A 25528-nucleotide genomic window follows, 5' to 3' on the forward strand; every position below is an offset into this window, starting at 1 on the left:
AATTGCATTTAATTTCATTTAAATTGTTATTATCTTGTGTGTTTCGAGTGGAGTGGGGGAGAGAACTTAACGTATTTGTGGAGTATTTTTGCAGAAAAGACGGAATATATGGCGAAAATTGACGTGTTGGGAAAAGAGACGAAAAAAATTGTGGGTACTCGATCGAGGAACTTGCCTAATTAATTAAAGATGCAAATGACAAAAGTTGACGTGTCCTGAATTTGGATACTCGACCGAGTCTGCCCATACTCGATCGAGTATTCAGGCTGAACTGGTTTCCGCGTGCTTTATTATCACTTTCCTTATCTTCTTTTACCAATTATTATTCTTATTGCTTGCATATTCTGCCCTTTCCTCCCTAGATCTACACTCCCCCACTCATAATCTCCCTCTAAATCATCATCAAAACTCAAATTAATTTGTTCTAAGTCGATTTCTTGCAATTTAGTTCACTCCATTGTGCTTGTTTGTGTGCTATATCATTCCAATCTCTCAATTAAGGTATTTTCGAATTGGCCATTCATATAGTTCGAAAATTGATTATTGTTGCTTGTTTCTTGTGTTTCTTACCTTGAATCTTCCATTGCTTATATGTAATTGCTATTTACCCCATTAAAAGCCTAATTTATAAAATTTCAGAATTAGGGTTCATATTTTCGGGACTTATTTTAGCATTAAATTGGTTGGTAATTATGTTTATTTGCTTAGAATCTTCATTATTTGTCATATAATTGCAATTTCCTTGCCGTTTACATAGTTTATGTGTTATTTTCGACCCCATAATCGAATTTTTCGACTCACTTTGTCTTAAAAACGTGAGCTATTTTGGCATTACAATTGGTTTGTAATTGTATGAATGTTATTTGTAAGAGACGGAGGGAGAGGCGCGCTCCCGTCCGTCAACCGATGGTTTTTGAGTCTTCCGAGAAGTAAGAGGAGGCACTTGAGCCAATTCCCCGAGTATCCATGCATTGAGTTTCGGGATAGTGAGCAAAGGGACAAATTCTTGGATTTGATGGAGCGCCGTATGGCGCCTACTAGGTTTGTTGATCGCACAATCTTGCGTACTTACAAGATTGAAACTACCATGGAAGATATGTTTTATCAAATTGGTTTATCCAGTTTATTTGATCTCCATGAACTTTCTTATCGTCCATTGACCCTTGAATTTCTGAGTTCTTTTGTGTATGATAAGCTGCGACATAAAATTTGGTTCCAGTTGTTTAATGTTGAACGTAGTTTGTCATTTGCTCAAATAGCTGAGTATTTGAACATGGACCCTCATACTGGTGGTGACTACTTGACTGTACCTGAGGACTTGTATGCTATCCAATACTTCCCTTTGTTTACTGGTTATGCCGATGAGGACGTTAGTGCTATGGCGCTGAGTGATGTTCAGCATTTTTGTTTGAAGTTGTTTTGAGGATGTTGAGCTATATTCTACATGGTCGCTATGACAGGAGTAAGGTACATTCTATGGAGGTTCTCTTACTTGATAGTTACTTGAACCCTTTATAGGAGGCTACATTCCAATTTAGCCCTCCTGCTGTTGTTGCTAGTGCTTTGGAACGTATGATAGGGAAGAATGCGACTCTGTATTATGGAGCTATTATTACTTGGTTGGCTTGTAGGTTGGCTAACTTTCAGGGTCAGACTCCTTATGAGCCAATGACTGATTATGAGCCATTAGTGGATGATGAATACATGAGGTATGGTATCCGCTACATCACATTTATTGGGGGTACTGATAACTATTGGAGGGTGAAGAATGATTTGTGGATGAAGCTATCGAATGATAACTTACCACCTGTTGAAGCTCTTGAAGAGGATGATTCTTCTATTCGTCCTTTTCCCCATACTTACTTGATTTCAGAGGATTTGCTGTAACACCCCCATACACCAGGGTGCCTTAGCAAGACCACCTAGCGCATGAGAATGCTATCATGTTGGTTACCCGAGGCATAGTAACCAAAAGTGACCATCAAGAAACGTACTTTAAGTAAATAAGTTTAATGCGATTACATGAAAACGAAAACTAAAAATTAAAAGTACAACTATTCCAAAACCAAAATCCAACTAAACAAACGTGTCATGACAAAACAGCGGAAGACTACGACTCTGACTCGTGGTGACTCCATCCCAGCTAATCCCGCGCGAATCCAAGATATACCTGCTAAACAACTACTCACCATCCCCGAATGGATCACCACAGTTTTCAAAACATTTAAACGGGGTCAGTTACTGCTTAAACAATATAAGACAATACAACAGACAGTTACACAATCACAATCCTCCAACTCCATCACATCACCAACATCTGACTACACACTAAAGTGTGTAGCCTTGCCAGAATATCCATCGCAACATATATTCCACACCGCCAGTGGGGGACCGCAGCCGTTCCCATCTAAGTCCCGCTCATCTCCATCGAGCGAATAACCAATGTCCATTAATGTGCACACCCCATTATGACGGGAACCACAAGGGGCAAATCAAGGGCGTGAAGCCACTCCTGCAAGTTACTCCACTCAGCCGAGGGCGCACCTCGTGAACCATAGACAAACAACAACCAACCACAATACCAATGTAAACAATGCCAAAAACCAATTATGATATAATCAACATGCCAATAAATCAAATAACCATCTTCTAACATTTACACAATAACTGAGTAGGAAATCCTACCTGAAATGAAATTACCAATTAGCAATCACAAGCAGCGGATCAAAAGCCTTCCTCTACGAAATCACCTCCTATAACCAATTAATCACATAATTATAATCTATAACATCAACAATCCCAATAACCCCCAAATCACCAAATTAGGGTTTAAACAAAATTAACGAATTGACATAAAAACAGGATAAAGATCTTACCCACAATACGACGATCACAACGGTATAAAGAACTCCGAAATCCGACAACCCTAGCCCTTGATTTGATAGCAATGAGAGAAGAGAAACTGACGTTGTTTGTTTTCTTTTGTAAAACGTTTTAGGGAAAGAGTAAAAGGTAAAAAGAACTGACAAATTTACTTTATATAACTCTTCAAGCGTTGCTATCAAACCAACTCGTATAACCCGACATACTCGATCGAGTAACTATAGTACTCGATCGAGTACCACTTACTCGATCGAGTTGCCTATACTCGATCGAGTACCCATTAGGCAGAACGTACTCCAGAATGCATAACTAACTTACTCGACAGAGTAAGCCCTACTCGATAGCGTACCCAACAGCTCATAAATCTGAGGTATTACAGTCTTCCCTCCTTAAAAATAAACTTCGTCCCCGAAGTTCAAACCTATACAGAAAAACAAACTTACTAACTCTACTATAACACAACAACACAACTAAAACAAACTCTTTGTAACTCAAAACAAACACTAACTTTACCAAAACTGACCAAAAACCGTACAAAAACCTTATGCGATCATCTCCTACCCCCCTAAAAGAAACATGGTTACGTCCCCGTAACCACACATACCTGATCAAAAGGAGACGGGTAGCGTTCCCTTATAGCTTCCTCCGCCTCCCAAGTTGCTTCCTTAACGTTGTGATTGGACCATAAAACCTTTAGCAACACTGTCTCGCCAGTTCTAGTCTTGCGAACCTTGCGATCTAGGATCTATTTTGGCACTTCAAGGTACGACAAGGATTTATCCAACTCAATTTTATCAATCTCTAGCACATGAAAAGGGTCACTCACATACTTCCGTAGTTGAGACACATGAAACACATTATGTACACGATCCAAAGCTGGTGGCAAAGCTAACCGATAAGCAACCTCTCCCACACGATCCAAAATCTCATAAGGGCTAATGAAATTTTGGCTTAGCTTCCCTTTCTTACCAAATCGCATCACCCCACGCATAGGTGACACTTTCAAAAGAACCTTGTCCCCAACTTGGAACTCAATGTCCCGACGATGTAAGTCCGCATAACGCTTTTGTCGACCTTGTGCCGCTTTCATCTTTTGTCGAATCAATTCCACATGTTCAACCATATCCTGTACCATCTGTGGACCTAAAACCACTGTCTCAGTGCTATCATCCCAGCAAATCGGTCTCCTGCATCTCTTCCCATACAAAGCCTCAAACGGAGCCATCCCAATATTCGTATGGTAGCTGTTGTTGTATTAAAACTCTATCAGATCCAACCTCTCTTCCTAGCTACCACTAAACTCCATCACACAAGCCTTTAACATGTGTTCTAAGGTCTTGATTGTTCTCTTTGTCTGCCCATATGTCGCAGGATGAATTGCAGTACTCATCTTCAAGGTAGTCCCCATCAATTCCTACAACTCTTGCCAAAACTGAGAAATGAACCTCGCATCTCGATTTGACACAATGTCCTTTGGCACTCCATGTAACCTCACTACATTCTTCCTGTAGCCATTTGCCAACTGTACCTTACTCCACATATCTTTCATGGGAATAAAATGAGTTGACTTGGTCAAACGATCAACGATCACCCATATCATGTTATTACCTTGCCGACTCCTCGGTAACCCCACAATCAAACCCATGGAGATAGATTCCCATTTTCACTCAGGTACCTCAAGAGACTAAATCTTACCTTGTGGTCTTCGCTGTTCCTCTTTGACTCTCTGGCAAGTCAAACATCTAGCCACAATCTCAACTGTTTCCCTCTTCAGCCCAGGCCACCAAAATATATTCTCAAGATCCCTATAAAGCTTGTCACCACCTGGATGTACTGAATACAGTGTGTAATGAGCCTCTGTTATGATTATATTTTTCAACTCCTCATCCTTAGGTACACACCATCTCCCATCAAACCGAATAATCCCATCAGAATGAATCGAGAACCGAGACACTGTCCCCTTCTCTACTCTAGCTCTCGACTCCTGAATCTTGGAATCAAGAGCCTATTTCCTGCGAATATCGCCATAAATATCCGGTTGCACTGTAAAATGTCCCCTAGCATCTCCCTTATGGATCACATGTATCCGCATCTTGGTCACTTCATCTTTCAACCTCATAAGTGACATAGCTGTGCATAGAGAATGCACACTGTGGACATGGCCCACCTGCGGGTCCAGTTCGATCTGCGGACATGCAGCGGTCTTTTGAAAGCCACGCTCGGTGGCGTAAAAATGCTTTCGACCGGATCGTTTTGGATCGGTCGGTTTTGTCTCGGTAAGGGCCTCGAAACGATTAGAGATGTTCGGAGTCGCCACCAAGCATTTGTGGGATGCTTGGAACCCGTTCAAACTCCACTTTATACCTCGGTCAAATAGAAGCACAAAGCAGCGTTTGACATAGGTACTAAAGATAAGGAAATCGTCCCTCTTTAGCATCCTATCTCTAGAATGACTCTCGTATGCCCTGGATAAGGTCGTCCACTATCCAAAGTTTCTGAGTAAGAGGTGAAGGTACGTATTGGGAAGCCCTTTAATCAGACACCCAATCCCGCTGCGAGCGCCTCTCTTGATCGATCTTGGTTGGTTGAATGCAAAAGTTGATAAAACGGTTTAATGCATGAATGCGCATCCAATAATTTAAACCTAACATGTGAGAGCTTTCTAAGTCGGTTGATTTAATCCAAGTATCAAGTATAAGATGTCGAGTTGGATTAATGGTTGATTTGCATGCAAGACGGAAATTAAACATCTATTTACCGTATTAAGTTTATGGTGCATAATGTGATCGATTTGTCTTAATGAAGCATTTTGCAAATATGATTTTGAATGAGCAAATAGTCGTCTGATCCGTCCTATATCAGGGCTAACCGGAGTCGGGATCGTCCTAGACTGATGCTGGAAAGGGAACAGGCCCTGCACCAGGCGGCCACATAAGGCGCGAGCCTGTTGGCAGTGCAAGGGGGTCTCCCCTGGTTTTGGAAATAAGAAAGAAGGGGCCTGTTTAGGCACGGGTCAACTAACGGTTGTATGCCGTGTTCTGACCTTTTCAAAAACGTTTATAAAATGTATTGAGAAATGGGTATTTGACCCGATTTGGTTTAAAAGAGTCGTTTAGACCGTATTTGTTGATTTGAGGAACGAGACTCGAATAATCATCATTATTTTGATGATATTCGGTGTCGGGTTCGACTTTGAAAAACTTGACATGAATAGTTTTGAAAATAATTATGAACTAATTGTTTTAAGTTCATTTGAATATCATTAGTCGATACTCATCATCGTACCCGGGTTAAAATCCGGCATGGTATGTAGAACCAAGGATGACTTTGTGTTGGTGACTAATATGCTTGTTTTGAAAATGTAAAGAAATGATGAAAGGCTTTAAAATACCTCCCAAAAATGAAATAAAAGGCTTTAAAATACCTTTTAAATGTTATTAACCAAATATTATCACCGAACCACGGATTTAACCGTAATGGTATGAGGAACAAAGGATGAAAAATGTTTTATGGTTAAAACAAATGAAATAAAATAAAAAAGGGTTTGAAAATATTTGAAATGGTAAAATCCGATTACAAATATGAAAATGAATTAAAGGGGAAAGACGAGAACAAATACGGTTGAGTTCTGACCTGGGCACCCCATTGAGGCGCGAGCCTTTGTGCACAATAAGGGGCTTCTGCCTCAGGCCAAAACTCAGTTTTGGCTCGTTTATCCCATGTTTTGGATCATGTTATGCATATTTTAGCATGTTATAGTCATGAAACAAATGAAGACATGATAAAAGAAGGATTTTTACACCCTCATACTTACATGTTTGGTTATGGCGAGAAACCGACGTAAGTGTAATTAAAACCGTTTTGGTAAGTAAAAAGAGTGTTTTATTGAGATTAGTGATGGTGTAGTGGTCGAAGTGGTCGGTCAAGTGATTTAATGCACGATGACGGTACCAAACAATGTGTAAGGCTTGTATTTACGATCGGTAGGTCGTAAATACGCGTCGGATTGTGACTTAAGAAGTCGAGTCGAAAATTTTAAGGGAGAAAAGAGGGGGCGGACACTCGTGTAAGTACTCAAATGAGGGCATTTGAGGGGTATTTTTAGGAAAATGAGTGGTTGTGTGAGTTTTGAGCGACGTGGCCACCTGGGCTGCTTAAAGAGGCGCGAGCCACGTCGCGGGTCTTCGAGTTGTCCTGTCACTTTCTTACAAGTGCAATCATGATTTGTTCTATCCTAGGATTTGTAGTCACATGTTTGGTACTTGACCATTCATAAATCCGGGAAATCATAGTATAGAAGGTTTGAAATGTGCTTTTTTTTTTGTGGTTGACTCGGTTTGACTCGTTGTTGGAGTCGAGATTTGAATTTTTGAGTCGGTTTTTGGTCCGGTGTCGGTTTTGACTCTAGTTAGTGTCATTGCGACCTCGTTGTTGTGCATTAAACACTCCAGGTACTTTTGAAAAGTTTTGAAATATTTTATTTTCGAAATCGTTTTAAGTTTTCCGACGTAAAGTTGTACACAAACTGTCGATCAAACGCCGCGACTCCAAAATATGTTATAGTTAGATAATCATCGGGTGTTTATTGGAGTCTCATCAGATACTGGGTATCTACAGAGCCCCCACTTTGACTGAGGCTTGGACAGGGCGAAAGTCAATGTAGAGTCCCCAGGTCAATCGAAGATTACAACCTGGAGACCCAAGCGACGTCGAGGCGGCTCGAAAGGATTTGGGCCCAGGACCTACCGTCGGGAAGGGCGAGGCCAAGGCGACTCGAGGGTACGAGCCAAGGACGTGTCGTCGGGAACAGTTTAGAGTTTGTCGGCTGTCTGTGCGGGTCGTTTAAAGTCCGTTAGACTACGTACAAAGGCCGTCCAGCCACAAGAAGGAGTCATACCTGAGGCCTCTTCGGATACGTCCTTGTATATTTGCTGATAAAGGCTCGCCAGCTGTGGTGCGTATGTGAAAAGGGCTCGCCAGCCGCGACACGTAGTAAGGCTCGCCAGCCATGGTGCGTATATGAGGAGGGCTCACCAGCCGCGACGCGTTGTAAGGCTCGCCAACCATGGTGCGTATATGAGGAGGGCTCACCAGCCGCGATGCGTAATAAGGCTCGCCAGTAAGGCTCGTAAGCAATGGTGCGTATATGAGGAGGGCTCGCCAGCCGCGACGTGTTGTAAGGCTCGCCAGCCATGGTGCGTATATGAGGAGGGCTCGCCAGCCGCGATCCGTAATAAGGCTCGCCAGCCATGGTGCGTATATGAGGAGGGCTCGCCAGCCACGACGTGTTGTAAGGCTCGCCAGCCATGGTGCGTATATGAGGAGGGCTCGCCAGCCGCGACGCGTTGTAAGGCTCGCTAGCCATGTTACGTATATGAGGAGGGCTCGCCAGCCGCGATGCGTAGTAAGGCTCCCCAGCCATGGAGGGTCAGTTAATTGACCGTGAGAATAGCTGCGTTGAATGGGCTTGTTTTGAAAGTAGCGGACTCATGATGCCGCCGTGAAAATAGTGAATTTTGAATTTCACTATCAATGTTGTTGAAATAACCGGGTTCCGCGAGGAAGCCCCCTGTTGACATTTGAAGGAATAGTGAATTTGAACTTCCACTACTCGTTTGTTTGAATTTTTGAAGGAAATAACAAATTTTAAATTTCGCTATTACGACTGAGGTGACGGTTTATGTGCCGCCGTTGACATGTGATAGAAATAGTGAATTTGGAATCTTCACTATTATGTTTGAAGTGACGGTTTATGTGCTGCCGTTGACATGTGAAGGAAATAGTGAATTGGGAATCTTCACTATTACGTTTGAAGTGACGGTTTATGTGCCGCCGTTGACATGTATAAGAAATAGTGAATTTGGAATCTTCACTATTGCGTTTGAAGTGACAGTTTATGTGCCGCCGTTTGAATTTTGACGAAATAGTGAATTTTTGAATTTTTCACTATTATTGTTGCAATTGGAAATCGAAGAAATAGTGAATTTTTGATTTTCCACTATTATTTTGAAGGAAAAATGGCGGTTTTGATCGCCGTTTGTTTGAAATTTGAAGAAATAATGAACTTTGAATTCACTATTATTTTTGAAATGACGGTTTTAATTGCCGTCGTTGAATTTTGAAGAATTTGCGTAGGAAATTGGGCCAAAGCCCAAATTTCCCTGAATAAAGCAAAGGGAAGCCTCATTGAGGCGCGAGCCCTTTGGCGATAGAAGGGGGCTCCCCTATTTTTTTGTAAAAGACACGAGGCTTGGCTCCTTGTCATTCATCATTCATTGCCTTCAACCTTTCGCAAAAATCCGCCATTGAAGGACCTTTGTTTGCTTCCATTCGTGCTATCAACAATAATGTCATATCAAGGTATGTATTTTCTATTGAATCCATTTGAATTTGTTGGTTTTTTTAGCCGAATTGAATTAGGGCGAGATGTTTACCCTAGAAAATCGATTTGGGCGTTTTTGATTGAGCCCATTTTGAGTAAAATTGATGATTGCATTAGGTTAGAAACCTGTTTAGGAGTATAGGGGTGCTTTTAGTTTGCATTTTGGTCCCCGTTCCCGCTCCTTATGCTCGAAAAACGCGAGTGAGGTGGAGAAACCGTCTCATCTCACAATGCCAAGTTTATTTGCTTGGGTAATGGGTCCCATTAGGTTGCATTGTAATTGGGAAAGACCGTATTTGCCATTGTGGACCTTTGTTGGGTATTGTGGGCAAAATTGGAATTTTTGCCTTTTGTGACGGTCTTATGCCTGACAAAATAAGCGCCTGTTTGGGTTTGAATTGAGTCAGTTTGCCTCGAAATGGACCTTATTGGTAGTTTAGGTTGCCTTGGGGTGTGATAAAATCACGTTTGCCTTTTTGCGGTCGTATTTTGAAATTTTGACCGGTTTGTACTCAAATTGGCGTATTAATCGCCTTTTTGAGCTGTAGAAAAATTCCCCATTCCATTGGGAATGCACTTTGGTTTGTTGGCGGACTTTGTGTGGGTCTTGGGGTGCCGTTTTTTGTTGTGGTTGTTTTGACTCGTCTTTTGCTTGAAAATAAGGGCGAGTCGTTTTTTTTGTGCGTTTTTTGTGCACTGTTTTTTTTGTTTGGTTGGATTTGGGCGGGGTTGCCCTTGCTTTGCTTTGCAGGTTGATTATTTGTTCTGGGTTTGTCCGATTTACCTTGTCATAATGCCGAAATTTCGGCTAACGTTTTTTTGTTTGCACTTTGATCGCCGGGGACCATTTGGGACCTATGGGGTCCGTTGTTGAGGCATTGGAGGAGGAGGATGATCCCAGAGGAGGAGAGGCGATTGTTTTTTGTTACAGGCTTGGTTGTGTTTCTCCCTGGCGGCCTTTGCCCGGCCAATGATTGGGTATCGGTCGTTGGTCGTTGTATGCAGAGGTTCGGATGCCCGATGAGTGGGGTTCAATACGGGCGTGTTAGCCCATGTTGCCACTTTTGATCGTTGTCGAATTCTGGTGATTGGAGGTCAACATCGGGGTAGTGTCCGTTGTCATGGTCCTCTTTCACTCTTGAATTCTGCTGATTGGAGGCCAACGTCGGGGTATTGTGCTGAGTTATGATCCTCGGTTATCGTGTCGTCCGAAGTCTGCCAGGCATCATTTTTCTTTTTGTCGTGGAGCAGGAACGAGGTGTTACCGTTATGGTAACCACCTCTGCTTCCGTTGTTGCTCCTCTATTTCTTGTGTTGCTCCCTTTCTTTTCCGTTTGAGAGGATAGAGAGTGCTTAGTTCGGTAGGTGGCGGATAGCCCCCAGTTCGTTGTCTTAGGCCGATTAATCGTATGATAGATGGTTGTTTTAGGCCAGTGTCTGTATGATAGATGTCTGTACTGGATCCTTTTTATACGGTCAGTTGTCCGTATTAAACGTGTGTCGATGTATTTTGCGTGAGGCGGTTTGTATATATGTGTTTATGGATTGTGGCTCATTTTGTGATTTTTGGCTTTTTTTGTGTTGTGTTTCGGAGGAGCGCTGTTGGCTGTCAATTCTCCTTTTGCTTTGCACTGGTTCCTACATCGTTAGTGTAGAAAACAGGCAACAGGTAGCACGTACGCATAAACGTAAACACGTAAAAGCATTTGATTGAAAACAAAATTAACCAAGATGACTTGAAGTTAAAATTAAAATTTGAAAATTGAAACGAATTTCGAAAAATTTTCGCGACAATTCGCCACGTTTGGACTCCCAAAAGGAATTAATTTGAAAATTGAGCAATTAACTCGTGTCTTGAATTAAATTGCGTTGAAATTGATTTGTGACTCGAAAAATTCAAACTCAATCCGTCAGGGAAGAATTTTAGAAAAGATTTTTACGAGTATATTTGATTTGATTTTTTGAGGTCAAGACTCGAATTTGTGAGTGCTTGAATTTTGGAGAAAAACTGATGTCGTGTTATCAATTTTCGATTTTTATTTTAATGGAAAATTGTGAAAAGGCGAAAAAATTTCGAAGAAAAAGCGAATTTTTTTTGGAATTTTGATTGACATGGAAACGATCCGTCGCGGATCGGGGCGACTAGCCCTTCCCCCCTTAAAAAAAGAAAGAAAAATCCGTATGTTTAAAGCTGTCTCATGGAAACCGTGTCGGATTTCGTAAAACGCGAAAACAAGGAAATGTGAGTGTGAGAAGACACAAAATGTCCCGGATCATCCCGAAGAGGCGCGAGCGTTCTGGTGGGAGGTTTGAGGTGTCAGGAGAAAACACAAGTTGAAAGAGACAAGTCAAAGCGGGAATCCTGGGAGAGGGCCTAAAGAGGCGCGAGCAGCCTGGCGATGGGAGCCAGCTTTCCCCTTTTTCTGAAAAATGCGCTGATTGTTTTTGTATAAATAGTGATGTTTGCGCTTCATTGTTTCATCATACGAAACACAAAAACATCTCTATAAAATTTCTTCTTCTTCTTCTTCCACAAAAATATTTCATGGATGCCTTTGAGAAGCGTTGCGACAATGGTGCCGGGATTTGTCACCTCTCGAAAAGTATCAACTCATTTGCATGGGAGTTGGTCAATTGTTGGTGCTCCGTCAAGTCAAGGTGCAATCCTCATTTCTCGAAGCATGTTCTCGGTTTTAGGATTCGAAACACCATGTTTTCGTTTTCCCGAAAGGTGAAATTTGTCCTCTTGCCGAAGAAGTTGGAGCCATTGGTGGGTGGCCGGGTTGTGTTCCGGTGCTTCCTCCGACTCGGTTGTGCTACAAGGAGAAATTCCATTCCATGTTGGGTTTGTCGACAAGTCAAGTCAACTTCCTTCTTGCTCCACATGGTGTGGATATGTTGGCTCTTATCAACATCTTTTCCAACCGATTAGATGCCAATGTTTCAGAGGTGGCTAGGAGAAGGGCTCTTGCCTTTTGCCTTATCCATGTGTACCTCTTTGTTGATGTTTTGAAGAAGGAGGGGCCGAAATGCTATGGTAGCATGACCCCTGTTCATGTGGTCGAGCTAATGGAGCATGGTAGAGATCCATCATGGTTGGTGCTTGGAGAGATCATCCAAGCTTTGGACAAGGAAGGCTCTTGTGGAGAAGCTCCCTCATTCGGATCCCCAAGGATCCTCCAAGTGTGGCTATTGGAGAGGCTAAGGTATGTAGAGCCTCCGGTTCATTCTTCTTCTTATTCCTTCCGTCACCTTACCATGAGGAAAAAGTTGTACTCGGATAGTTTTGCTTCTACCGAGGCTTATTGGACCGCAAGATTGGCGGAGGAGGGTGGTCCTCACATCCGTTGGGTGATGCCAAGGTGGCACTTGAAGTCCTTCACGGGGTTGCCCGCTTCGGGTGCTAGTCCTCGTTCTTTGATGGTGGTGGGTTTGAAGGTTGCTTCCTTCATTTATCCCGAAAGGCTCATGAGGCAAATGGGGCGTCAATAAAAGGTGCCCGCTCAAGATACCCTTGTCCAAGAGAGTATTTTTCAGAACTCCGAGCTTGTGGAGGTCTTCGAAAGATGGTGGGCCACTCGGCCGCTTTGGGAGGTACCAAATCCCGTTGCCACGACATGGGTGACTCCTGCTTATGTCAAGTGGTCATGAGCTCCGTCCTTGGAAGAGAGGTCCAAATTTCGTAAGGACGAGGTCGCCGACTTGAAGTATCGAGATGTTGGCAAGGCCAACCGTGCCTTCTTCGAGGAGTATGTTGACGGAGCTAGCTCGGATGTGATGAGACCACCAAAGAGGAGAAGCTCGGGTCCCAAGAACATGGTGGGCCGTGCATTGGCTCGTTTCGGGTCGAACATGAGATCTTGTGCTAGACCGGAGGCCGTCTCCATCTTAGATCCGTTAAGGATCCATTCCGAGGGGGAAATCCATGCTAGGCGGGCCAACAAGAAGAACAAGGGGAAGATGTACCCCGAGGGAAAAGGCAAGGGTAGAATGGAAGAGTGAAGACCTCGATTACCCACTTTATTATTATTATGTTGTATTAGTGTTGTGAGTTGTTATTATGTTGTACTAGCTAGTTATTGTGTGTTTTGTGCTAGTTTTATTACGTGAGGTGTTTTAGTCGACACCTTAGCCTTGACAAGTTGTAGACTCGTCGAGCTTTATTTGTTGTTGAAATTGTAATCCCTCCCATTATTAACTAAATAAGAGGATTACTCGTGTCAAAAATTGTGAACGCTCGTTTCTTCCATCCATTTTGTAAAGGCAATTCGAATTGAATCGTCCTAAACGTTTGCACTTGGGAAAGTGGGATTTTGTAGGAAGGGAGAAAGGCTTATTTTTGGTATTTTCGTGGGGAAAGGGAATGTTGTTTCCTTTTCTCTTTTTTTGATGGGGATGTTTTTTTTGATTATGGGGATGGTTGTATCCTTCCTGTGTAAGAAAGGACTGCCTACGTATCCACCCAGAGAGGTGAAATCAAACCATGATCGTAGTTCGAAATGCTTTGTAAATTTGATTGGGTTTTGTGGTTGTATCCCTCATGTATAAGAGGGACTGCCTACGTATCCACCTGAAGAGGTGAAATCAAACCATGCTCGTAGTTCAGGGGTTTTTTTTTGTTTTAGTGCAAATGGACGTTGCCTTTGACAGATCAAAGGACATTAGAAACGGGCAAGGTGCCGCAACTTAGACTCGATAAAACATGCAATTTCAAATCAGAATGCGTTTGAGGAACTTGACTTGAAAAGGGTTAAGGTGGACGCTAGTTGTAAAACTAGGCTTGGATCGTTGGTTGCTATGGTTCAAGGGTAGTATTTCTTGAGTTGGTCTAGGTTGGTCGGGTTTGTAAAGTCCTCCCCATCTAGGTCACTCAGTCTCAATGCGCCCCCCGAAAGTATCTTCTTGACCAGGTATGGCCCGGCCCAGTTGGGTTTGAATTTTCCCCTCGGATCGACGGGTAACGGTGCTCGGACCGACTTGAGGACCAAGTCGCCTTCCTTAATGTTCCTAGGTTTGACCCTCTTGTTGAATGCCCGTTGTATAAGTCGTTGGTATAGCTGGACGTTGTGCAAGGCGTTGAGCCGCCGTTCGTCTAGAAAAGTAAGTTGTTCGTACCTTTGACGGGTCCATTCCGCCTCGGGGACTTGACTCTCCAGTAGGATGCGTAGAGAAGGGACCTCTAACTCTACCGGTTAAACCGCCTCCATGCCGTATGCTAGGTAGAAGGGTGTGGCACCTGTCGGTGTTCGAATGGAGGTTCGGTATCCCCAGAGTGCGAATGGGAGCTTGCTCGGCCAATAGCGGTAGTTGTTTTGCATTTTCTTGATAATGGTGACAAGAGTTTTGTTCGCTGCCTCCACCGCTCCGTTAGTTTGGGGACGTTAGGGGGATGATCGATGTCGTTTGATCTTGTATTTGTCCAGCAAGGTCTGAGCTTCCGCCCGGAAGTGAGAGCCTTGATCGCCGATGATTTCATGGGGTACCCCATATCTGCAAATGATGTTGTTCTGGATGAACTTGGCCACTTGTTTGGTGGTCAAGACTGCATATAACTGCGCTTCCACCCATTTGGTGAAGTAGTTGATGACGACGAGGACGAAACAATGTCCCTTGGTGCCCACCGGGTTAACTTTCCCGATGATGTCGATGCCCCAGGTCGAGAAAGGCCAGGGTGACGTCATGATGTATAAAAGGGATGGTGGTATATGTTGTATGTTGGTGAAGATTTAACTATTGTGGCAATGTTTAACGTAGTTACGGCAATCGGCTTCCATGGTGGTCCAGTAGTAACCTAGCCGCATGATTTTTCGGGTAAGCATCATTTCGCTCATGTGAGGGCCACATTCTCCGTCGTGGACCTCTCCCATTACTTTTTTAGCTTTGTGATGGTCAATGCAAAGGAGGAGAATTCCCTGAGGTGTTCTTTTGTATAATTGATTTTGGTTTATCAAGAATTGTGATGCAAGTAAACGGATGGCTCTTTGTCCTCTTTGGTCAGAGTTAGGAGGGAATTCGTTTTTGGTTTTGTAGTTGAGGATGGCTTAGTACGAAGGTTCATCATGGCTTTCCTCGTCGTTGTTGATGGCACAAATGTGAGCTGGCTAGCTCCTTCTCTCGACACATAGGGGCATCGATGTCATGTCGTCAGGTATGTTGACGAGCGCGGCAAGTTTTGCCAGGGCGTCAGCAAATTGATTTTCTTCTCGTGGCAAGTGGAAGTAGTCGACTTGGTCGAAGAACTCGGCCTCTTGATTGATCTTTGCTCGGTAGGGAGCTAAACTGTCACTTCGGATTTTCCATGATCCGGACACCTGATTGATGATTAGCGAGGAATCGCCGTGGACTCTCAGTCTTTTGATGCCAAGTGTGATAGCTGCTTGCAGGCCGATGAGACATGCTTCATATTCAGCGGCATTGTTGGTGACGGCGAAGTCCAGTTTGACCGAGATCGGAACATGTTCTCCCTCTGGCGATATTAGGAGGATTCCTACCCCAAAGCCTCTCAGATTAGATGCACCATCGAAGTATAGGTCCCATGCGTCGGAATCGGCACAAAGGATGTCGTCATCAGGAAGTGACCAGGTGTCGGTCGTTAGATCCTCGTTGACGAGATTTTCTACCAGGAAATCGGTGACTGCTCTTGCCTTTATAATCTTGAGGGGTACAAACTTGAGATCGAACTCGGACAGCATGAGTGTCCACCTAGACAGCCTTCCATTTAGTACGGGTTTTTCAAAGAAGTATTTGACCGGGTCCATCTTGGAGTAGATGTGGACCGTGTAGCTGAGTATATAATGCCGCAGCTTCTTTGTTGACTATACTAGGGCAAGGCATGTCTTTTCCAGTTGGGTGTACCTTGTCTCGTATTCGATGAACTTTTTCCTGATGTAGTAGATGGCTCGTTCCTCGCCGTCGACTGTTTGTGCTAGCATTGCTCCCATGGTTGTGTCGGTTGATACGTGCATTTTGTATAGTCTTTTTAGCCTATTTTAGCACGTATTTCTATGTACTTTCGTACTGTTTATAATGCATTTTGCCCCCGAATTGGCTACTTTGGTTCGTCTTGACTATTTTGCAGGAACGAACGTAAAAGTAGTAGAATCGTACCATTTTCGTCCTTTTTGCATGCATTTTGAGGAGACGGGATTTTTCAGAGTGAGATCTTGCATTGGGATGCGTGAAGGAATGGTCTACGAGGCATTCGGCCATGAGTTTGAGCTGCTTTGAAGGAAGAATACTCGATCGAGCTGTTTTATCACTTGATCGAGTGGTTTCTATGGCATTGGTTGGTCGATCTAGTAATATATTACTCGATCAAGAAGTGCTGAAATTGAGGTTACTCGATCGAGTAACAATTCTATTCGATCGAGTAGATTATCTGGAGAAATGCACGATCGAGTGGTTTCAGACTACTCGATCGAGTGGTTTTGGCTGTCGTGGGCTTTAATTAGCCCGTGAACTTGTTTTAGTTGATGGACTTAGTAGTTTTTCTATTTAAACGCACGTTAACTAGGTCATTAGCATCTATTCTATTCTATCTAAGTTTTGATCGATTATTCATCTTTCACTCTCAAGACTGCGTTAATTTTTCTTCTTCACTGTAACTTTTGCTTTCGGATTTTCTCGCTCGAATTTGTTTGTTCTTTACGCCTTTTTTTTTGCGATTTTAATCTCTTTCTCCCTTTTTAATATTAATCTTTCTTTTATTCATTTTAATTACTTGTTTTGCTTCCTTTTAATTTCTGCCCTAATTACTTTTTATGCAATTTAATTATTGTTTTATCATGTTGAATGTTAGTTTATTCTTTGTTATTAGTATTGACAGTATTAATAGCATGAGTAGCTAATCTGTTTCATGTTGGGATTAGGGGATCTACGGTAGAAATGTGACGATGTAGTAAATAGGTTAGATGAATTATTTGTGAGACTCTGTCCTCATAGCAATATAACTGTATTTACCGACTTAGTTGAGTGCACGCTTCTGAGTCACCTTTTTAATTGATGCATGCATTTTATATAGGTATTTCATACTTCATTTGCACGCATGTCTATGCATTTTGTGTAGTATTTAGCTACAAATGTCCCCCGAATTGGCTACTTTGGTTTGTCTTGTATTATTTGCAAGTATGAACCGGAAAGGAGCATAATCAAGACTTAAACATGTCCCTATACTTGCATTTAGGAGATGAGTTGAGTTGGAGCCTTAAGACTACTATTTTGAGATGCGCAAAGGAGTAAGACAGCTAGGCGAGTAAAGGAGGAACTTCAAATTACTAGTGCCTATTTTGAAGAGACATATCTCGCGTTATACCTTATATTTTCAGGTGATTCTAATTGGAGATGAATTTTTGTCCTCTTAGCTTTCTAACGCCACCGGAATCACTCAGTTTGCCCAAGTAACGAAGAAATGGCAGCCGTTTGAAGTTCAGTGCGCGAAGCAGGAATTGTGCGCTGGAAAGTACTCGATCGAGTACAATTATGTTCGATCGACCCCTTTTTCTACTCGATCGAGTAGTGCCTATTTAATAAGTGTTCGATCGAGTACCTAAAGTGCTCGATCGAGAGGTTTTAGCTTGGTTTTGTTCGATCGAGTGATATAAAAGTCCTCGATCGAGTAAGGCCATGTTCTTTCTGACTTTTTAGAGTTGAACTGAACTGAACTGAACTGAATGGAGCTGAGCTGAACTGAACTGAGCTGAACTGAACTGAATGGAGCTGAACTGAACTGAACTGAACTGAATGGACCTGAGCTGGACTGAACTGGACTGAATAGAGCTGAGGTGAACTGAACTGAACTGAATAAAGTTGAACTGAAATAATCATATTAATAATAATAATAATAATAATAATAATAATATTTAATATTATTGTTATTATCAACTATAATAATACTAATATTCATAGTATAATACTATTTATACTAATACTAAAATTTTTAAGAAAAAAATTATAATATTATATATGAACAATCATAAATTATAATAATGAAAAATAGTAATTTTTTACTAATAATATTCTTAATAACAATAATAAATAATAGTGTCAATATTAATAATGATATTAGTAAAAATAGTTGTTTCGAATAAAAACACCCAAGTAAGAGTTGCTCGAATCCGGGTCGGGTCAACGCGCTCCTCTCAGACGATGGCACCTCGAACCTATGCTTTCTCTCTCAGGATGGATCTTTTACGCGTAACAAATAGGGTCTCGAAGGGTTCGCAATAGGTCCTTCTCTGATGCCTTACGGTATTGGTGGATAGTTGAGATCTTGCTTGAAGCTAAGGTTTCCGTGCCCTCTCATAGTAGCTCAAGTAGTCTTACTTCTAGAGAGAGGAAATTATTGGTGAGAAGTATTTTACCATTGATTGGTCAATAATGAGGTATTTATAGGTTTCTATGTGTACCTAAAATGATGGCTTGGAAAGCATGGTTACCATATTTGCTATGTATACGCCTTACCGATTCGCGATTCGCTTATAGAAAATGTGTTATATGTATTTTTAGTAATCAATTTGATAAAATTCCCTTTTAACGATTCGTGATTCGTAGGGTATCAAGCGAAACCGTAACCATGTTTGCAAGCGTGTTGACTTGTATGACCCCGTATTGGCTAGTGGGTCAAGTCGGTTGAGCGTGCCCTGTCAATAATATTAATAATAAATGTTATTAATTTTAATAATAATACCAATAATAATTATAATAACAACAACAACAACAATAATAATAATATTAACATTAATAACATTATTATTCACAACAACAACAACAACAACAACAACAACAACAACAACATTAACATTAATAACATTATTATTCATTTTAATAATAATATTCATAATAATAATAGTAATTATAATAAATAAATTATTAATAACATTATTAATATCAATATTATTAAATATAATAATAATAATAAAGAATAATAATATTAAAAAAATAGTATTATTGATAACAAAATTAATAATAACTATTAAATTTAAGATGAGTAAAGTTTGAAATGAAATAACTTAATGGAGCCGAAATAATCGAAATCGAGCCAATCGAGCCGAATCAATGGAGCCGAGATGAAATGAGTGGTGAATCGAATCGAATAGAGCTGAATCAATCGAACTAAACTAAATGGAGTCGAAATCAATCAATCGGATCAATCGAATCAATAGAGTGAAATGAATCGAAATGGTGAAAATAAGCCAGAAAGAACAGGGCCTAAATCTCTATTGGGCTCAGGCCTTTTAGCTTTAATTTGTGTTTAGGTCAAATAAAATCCTATTTCTTATAAATAAGAAAGCATCAGACGTCATTTTTATCATACTATAGACCATATACACTACTTTTTCTCCTTTCCTCTGTTAGACACTATTTCTTCTCTACTTTTCCGGACTATCCTTAGTAATTCTCTTTCATTATTCTCTTCTTAATTTATGATGTTGTTTATTCTTTTAATTTTCGTTCTTACTTTTCCCTTATATATGTCTAGCTAATTTCCCTGCTAGGATCTAGGGGAGTCGATGAACCAATGTTAATTGCTAATTAGGTTTACAGATTGTCGTTGTTGTTAAGTCTATGTTGTTAATCACTGCTTATAATTGTATCTAGCTATTTGAATCGATGCATTTATCCTTTTTAACCTTGGTAAGCCTTGACCTGGACCGGAAGGTTGGAATGGGTGAGACCTGCAGTGAACAATAGAATGCTTTAGTGAGGGCGGAAGCTAAGCTAATAGTATTTTAGGGCGAATTGAGACCGGAAGAAGATATTCGTTGCCCCTTTTCCGACACATCGACTAATCTGTGACCTTAGCTGTAATTAACTGACGTTCGTTGATAACCCGACATCCTAGTTTTCTCTCTTTCTTATTAATTTGTCTTATCTTTAATTCTCTTCCCTTAATCTTGATTAGTTTCGTTTTATTCAATTCAAAACCCCCAACTGTGACGTAGATAGACCGAATAGACAAGTAGATAGTGACCGCCTCCCTGTGGAGATCGACCTGACTTCCCTAGCTATATAGTTAGTTTAGTTAGTTATTTTTGATAGGTACACGACAGCCCTGTCAAATTTTGGCGCCGTTGCCGGGGAGGCAACTATTTTATTTACTTGTTTATTTTTGTCTGTCTTTAGCCTCAAGGGATTTATTCCTTGAGGCAGTTCTCATCTTTTTTCTAGTGTTGTTTTGATAGGCCCTACAAATCCTACCTAGACAGTTCTAGGTAAAAGATCGTCAAAGGGAAGGCTGAGTACCTTTGACCCGTCACCTATGTTCCATTATATGGCGCATCAGGTGATTTACTGCGGGAGATGTGGTGCTGCTGGGCAAAATGCATCTGTTTGCCCAGCTGAAAATGACGAGGTTTATGCGTTCAAGAAGCATAGACTAGCCAGTCAAACAGTTGTAATTGCGCAACCACATCTACCCATCAACGAGGCTACCAAAAGCCTCCGTTTGTCTGGCCGTCGCAACAACAAGTGATACGTGCATATTCTATACACTTTATTTGCAGTTTTGGCACGTATTTCCATGCGTATTTGTTAGCTTTAAGCTACTATTTCTCCCGAAACGGTTTACTTTGCATTTTCTATGATTTATTGTAGGAATGAGTGGAAGTAAGCTAAATCAAGCCTAAATCGTCCTCCGGAGGCAACTTCAGGGAAGCTTGGAAGAAGGAGGTTCGTACTCACTCACCTCGGGATGCGTGCTTGGAGTGAAGAGGTTGTTCTTGAAGGGAAGAAGGTGTTTATACACAGCTCAACCAGTCGATCGACTAGCATCCACAGTCGATCGACCAAGGAGATTCATCAGACGCTACTGGACGTCTATCACCAGTCGATCGACCATGCTGACCGGTCGATTGACCAGTCTGCGAGCTGAGAACTAATTCATCGTGTTAGACTTTTTAAAAGCCCAATTTGTAATTAACTTTTGGGCATCTTTATCAGTAGAACGCAACAATTATTAGGTTATGCTTTTCATTATTGAGGAACTCAGTTTTTAGATCTAGCTTTGGAAACGGAAAACCTCGAATTCGATTACTTTGTTCATCATTTTAATTAGTATGTTTATGCAAATTCTTCCTTCTTTTAATTCTTGTTATTTCAATTCTTGTTTTACCAATTTAATTCCAGCAATTCATCTATTGCCTTTTGTCTTTAATTCAGTTTCAATTATGTCGATCTTGTTCCTTGCTTTCAATTTTATAATTGTTATAGTTTTTATTATGCGTAGCTAATTGTTTCGATTGGGAACGAGGTGAGCCATGCCGTAAATTAGGATTATTTGGTTAGCATGAATTCTTCCATATCGTTCTTGTTGTCTTTTGATAAACCCTTTTACTAGATTGAAAGATTAGTAATTTAAATTATCATTAGATTGGAATTTCCTTTGAGTGAAAGCTTTGAGAAATTCCTGGGAATTAGTAGACCGTATGGTAAATTTGAGCATTGATCGAAAGGCTTGCTCATATTCCCTGAGACCGTATTGTAAGACCTTTGCTACCTTATTGACCTGACCTTAGCCATGGTGAACCGAAGTTCCCGATCTTCTTTTTATCTTGTTGAGAAATTTCATATTTAGCAACTAGTCATTAGAATCAACCAATTTCAAACCCCCCATCTAATTGTTACTTTTATAGACTGAAAAATAGGAAGCAAAATTAATCTTGTCTCTCTGTGGTTCGACCCTTACTATCACTAGCTATAGTTTTAGTTTGGAATTATAAATTTAATTTTGATACAAAACGACGGTATCAAATTTTGGCGCCGTTGCCGGGGAGACGGTGTAATTCTGTTTGCTTTATTTTTAGTTTATTTTTCTTGTCTCAAGAAACTTTGGTTCCTTGAGGCCGTTGCTTACCTTTGCTTCTAGTTTTGCTTTTGCATAGTTAGAAGACAGGTTTTTGAGAGGAAGGCTTGAGTACTCTCAGTTCTGCGAATATGGCTACAATATATGATAATCTTCAGCCAAAGGAACACCATCTTCCAAAGGGGCACCAGTTACCTACCCCTACTACCGGTAACTTCGAATTTCGTTCCTCTTATATCGATTTAGTGGAGCGAAATCAGTTTGCTAGTTTACCAGATGAGGACCCCTTGAAGCACATGGAAATTTTCACAGACTACTGCTGTTCCATACCTATACCAGCTGGGGTGACTCAGGATGAAGTTAAGGGGGTGATGTTTTTATACTCCTTGAAGGATTCGGCACGAGATTGGTACCGCTACCTTCATAGGGTAGCAGCTGGAGTCACAGATTGGACATCTCTAGCGTTAGCCTTCTACAAGAAGTACTTCCCGCTTTCAAAGACTGATGCCTTGAGGAGTAAAATTACAAATTTCCAGCAAGAAGCTGATGAGGGTTTTTGTGAGGCATGGGGACGTTTCAAAGGTTTGGTCCGAGCTGTCCCTCACCATGGCTTCCAGCAGTGGTATCTTTACAACTTATTCTACAATGCTTTATATGATGATTACAAGGTCATCCTGGACGCAGCTGCGAATGGTAGGTTCAAAAACAATACCGGTCAGAATAGAGGTTGGAACACTATTGAGGAGATGGCGGTCCATAGAGCTGAGTTTGGGAGCTCACGTGGAAATTCACGAAAGCAAAGTGATGAAATGAGTACCGTTGTGACACTCATTACTTCTATTACTGCCCGTTTCGAGAGGCTCGAGGTCTCTGAAGCTTCCAAGGAAGGAGTTGAAATTCCTGCCCATAATTCAGATGAGACCGCGAAGTTGAGAGAAATAGTCCAAACTCTTTTGGTTCAAGTGGCGAATATAGAAGCAGCCGGGATTGAGTCCTCAAAGAATTTTGTGAAGCAGTTGGAGAATATAGAGGCTAAGCAAGTCGCCAATTCTTCAAGCAAATGTGAAGGGCCAATTGAAACGATCAATGCCATTAATCTCAGAAGTGGCCTCTCTTATGAAGGTCCCGACAATCCAAGAGGAGACTCGGAAAATGATAAAGAGGCTAGTTTAATTTCTGATGCAAAAACGAGATCAATTGCCAGTACTTCTGGTCGATCGACCACAACTATCAGTCGATCGACTGATGTGTCAGATAAAAAAGTTTCTAATAAGAAACTATTCACACCCAGCATGAGCAGTCGATCGACCAACATTGTCAGTCGATCGACTGAGATTCCTGTCGAAGAGGCTTCTTTCCAGGAACTGTTCACGCCCAGCGAGACTGGTCGATCGACCACTCCTACCAGTCGATCGACCGGGATTCCAGTGCAGGATGCAAATCCATCGACTAGTTTGCATGATTCTACACTTATAGATGATTTGACGGAGGTTTTAAACTTACGACAGCCGAAGGTTACTGATCCTACGGCCAGTGTTGCAGTCCCGTATCCGGAGCGTTTAAAGAATACTAAGCTAAAGCGCAAGTTTGGTAAGTTTTTGGAGATGGTCCAGAATCTCGAGGTAACGATTCCTTTCACTGATTTAATTACCCAGGTACCCTCTTACGCTAAATTTATGAAAGACATTTTAAATCGTAAGAGAAATTTTCGTGATGATGGTAATGTTGCTTTTGTGGAAGAACGCAATGCTCTTTCGCAAATTAATATACCACCCAAATTAAAGGACCCGGGTAGTTTCTCAATTCCTTGCACTATAGTTAACCACGAAATTGGAAAGGCCCTTTGTGATTTAGGCGCCAGTGTCAGTGTCATGCCGTATTCTGTTTGCGAAAGGTTAAATATTGGTAGACTTAAGGTGACTGATATTACCGTTCAAATGGCAAATAGATCGACTCAGAGACCTATAAGAGTTCTAGAGGATGTACCCGTTCGAGTGGGTAAGTTTTTTATTCCTGTCGATTTCGTTGTTTTGGACATTGCAGAAGACAGTCAGATACCTATTATTTTAGGTAGACCGTTTTTACATACAGCTGGGGTTGTAATAGATGTCAAACGCGGAACCATCACCTTAGAGGTAGGGGATGACACTATTGAGTTCAGTCTTGCTCACAAGGCGACTGCTGATGATGATACGTGTTATTCCATTGATATTGTTGACAGGGCTGTTAGTTACAATTGGAGGGAATCCATAGCTAAGGATCCCTTAGCTGATCTAACTGGTTCAGATGAGTTTGCAGGAAATACAGCGGAAAATGCTGAGGAGCCAGGTGCATTGGTAGCCTCAATGGAAAGCTACGAGCTCACAGAAGAAGAAGATGAGATGCTCTTGAGCCTGGCCAACGAGAATTTGGTGAACACTTGCTATACCATTGAAGCTGATTCTCATCTTTGTAGAGGTAAAAGTGCCAGAGCGTAAGCCACTTCCTCCTAATCTTAAGTATGTTTTCCTAGATGATACAGAGCAGTACCCAGCTATTGTTAGTGCTAAGCTTAATGATGACCAGCTGTCTGCTTTGATGTGTGTGCTTAAGAAAAACAGGAAGGCTCTAGGTTACTCTTTGTATGATATTAAGGGCATCAGCCCTGATGTTTGCATGCACATAATAGAGCTGGAGGAAGGCCACAAGCCTTACAGACAGGGTCAACGCAAGTTGAACCCAAAGATGCAGGAAGTTGTTATGGCTGAGGTGATGAAACTACTCGATGCAGGTATTATTTATACAGTTGGTAACTCCAAGTGGGTTAGCCCAGTTCAGGTAGTCCCGAAGAAAGGAGGGACTACCGTGGTTAAAAATGAGAAAAATGAATTAATACCAACACGAGTAGTGACAGGGTGGCGGATGTGCATTGATTATAGACAGTTGAATGCCGCCACCAAGAAAGACCATTTCCCTCTCCCTTTTGTTGACCAAATGACTGAAAGACTTGTTAGGGTGAGGGTACGTGTTAGGAAGCCCATAAGGACACCTAACCCCGCCAGTCAATAACGGCCTCTACTAAGTCAAGTATCGGATTTCAAACAAGGTCGTAGCTACTGCGATATATGATATGCAAACATCGTTTTTAAAACCCTAACATGTGAAGTTTCTATGTCAATTTAGATGCAACTAAACTAACTTTGTCAAAGTTGTAATTTAGCATGTGGGTTGATTGATCTAACAACATACAAAGCAAACAAGGCTTAAGGGGAATGGGGGAGCCGTTGGGATCTACCCTATTACAACCCAGGCAATTCATGCCGACACAACGAGAAATTAAAGATACAACTCGATCTAAATACAATGCTATACGCAAAACCATACACGACACACTACACGGCCAATTCGGATTAGGGAAACGAGCACAAGGGGGGTGGCCCACGGCTTAAATGACTCACGGCCTTGGGTCACTCCTCGTAATGCGT

The 25528-nt window shown here is 41.6% G+C and overlaps 1 non-coding gene across 1 annotated transcript; it reads right to left on the minus strand.

The window, feature by feature from the left end:
• Nucleotides 1-22568: 22568 nt before the first annotated feature.
• Nucleotides 22569-22677, minus strand: LOC141635032 (small nucleolar RNA R71). The gene has a single exon (XR_012539741.1). It is a non-coding gene; the product is annotated as a small nucleolar RNA R71 (small nucleolar RNA).
• Between the last annotated feature and the right edge of the window lie 2851 nt (nucleotides 22678-25528).

This window comes from Silene latifolia, chromosome Y (genome assembly GCF_048544455.1).
Source record: "Silene latifolia isolate original U9 population chromosome Y, ASM4854445v1, whole genome shotgun sequence".
NCBI lineage: Eukaryota > Viridiplantae > Streptophyta > Magnoliopsida > Caryophyllales > Caryophyllaceae > Silene > Silene latifolia.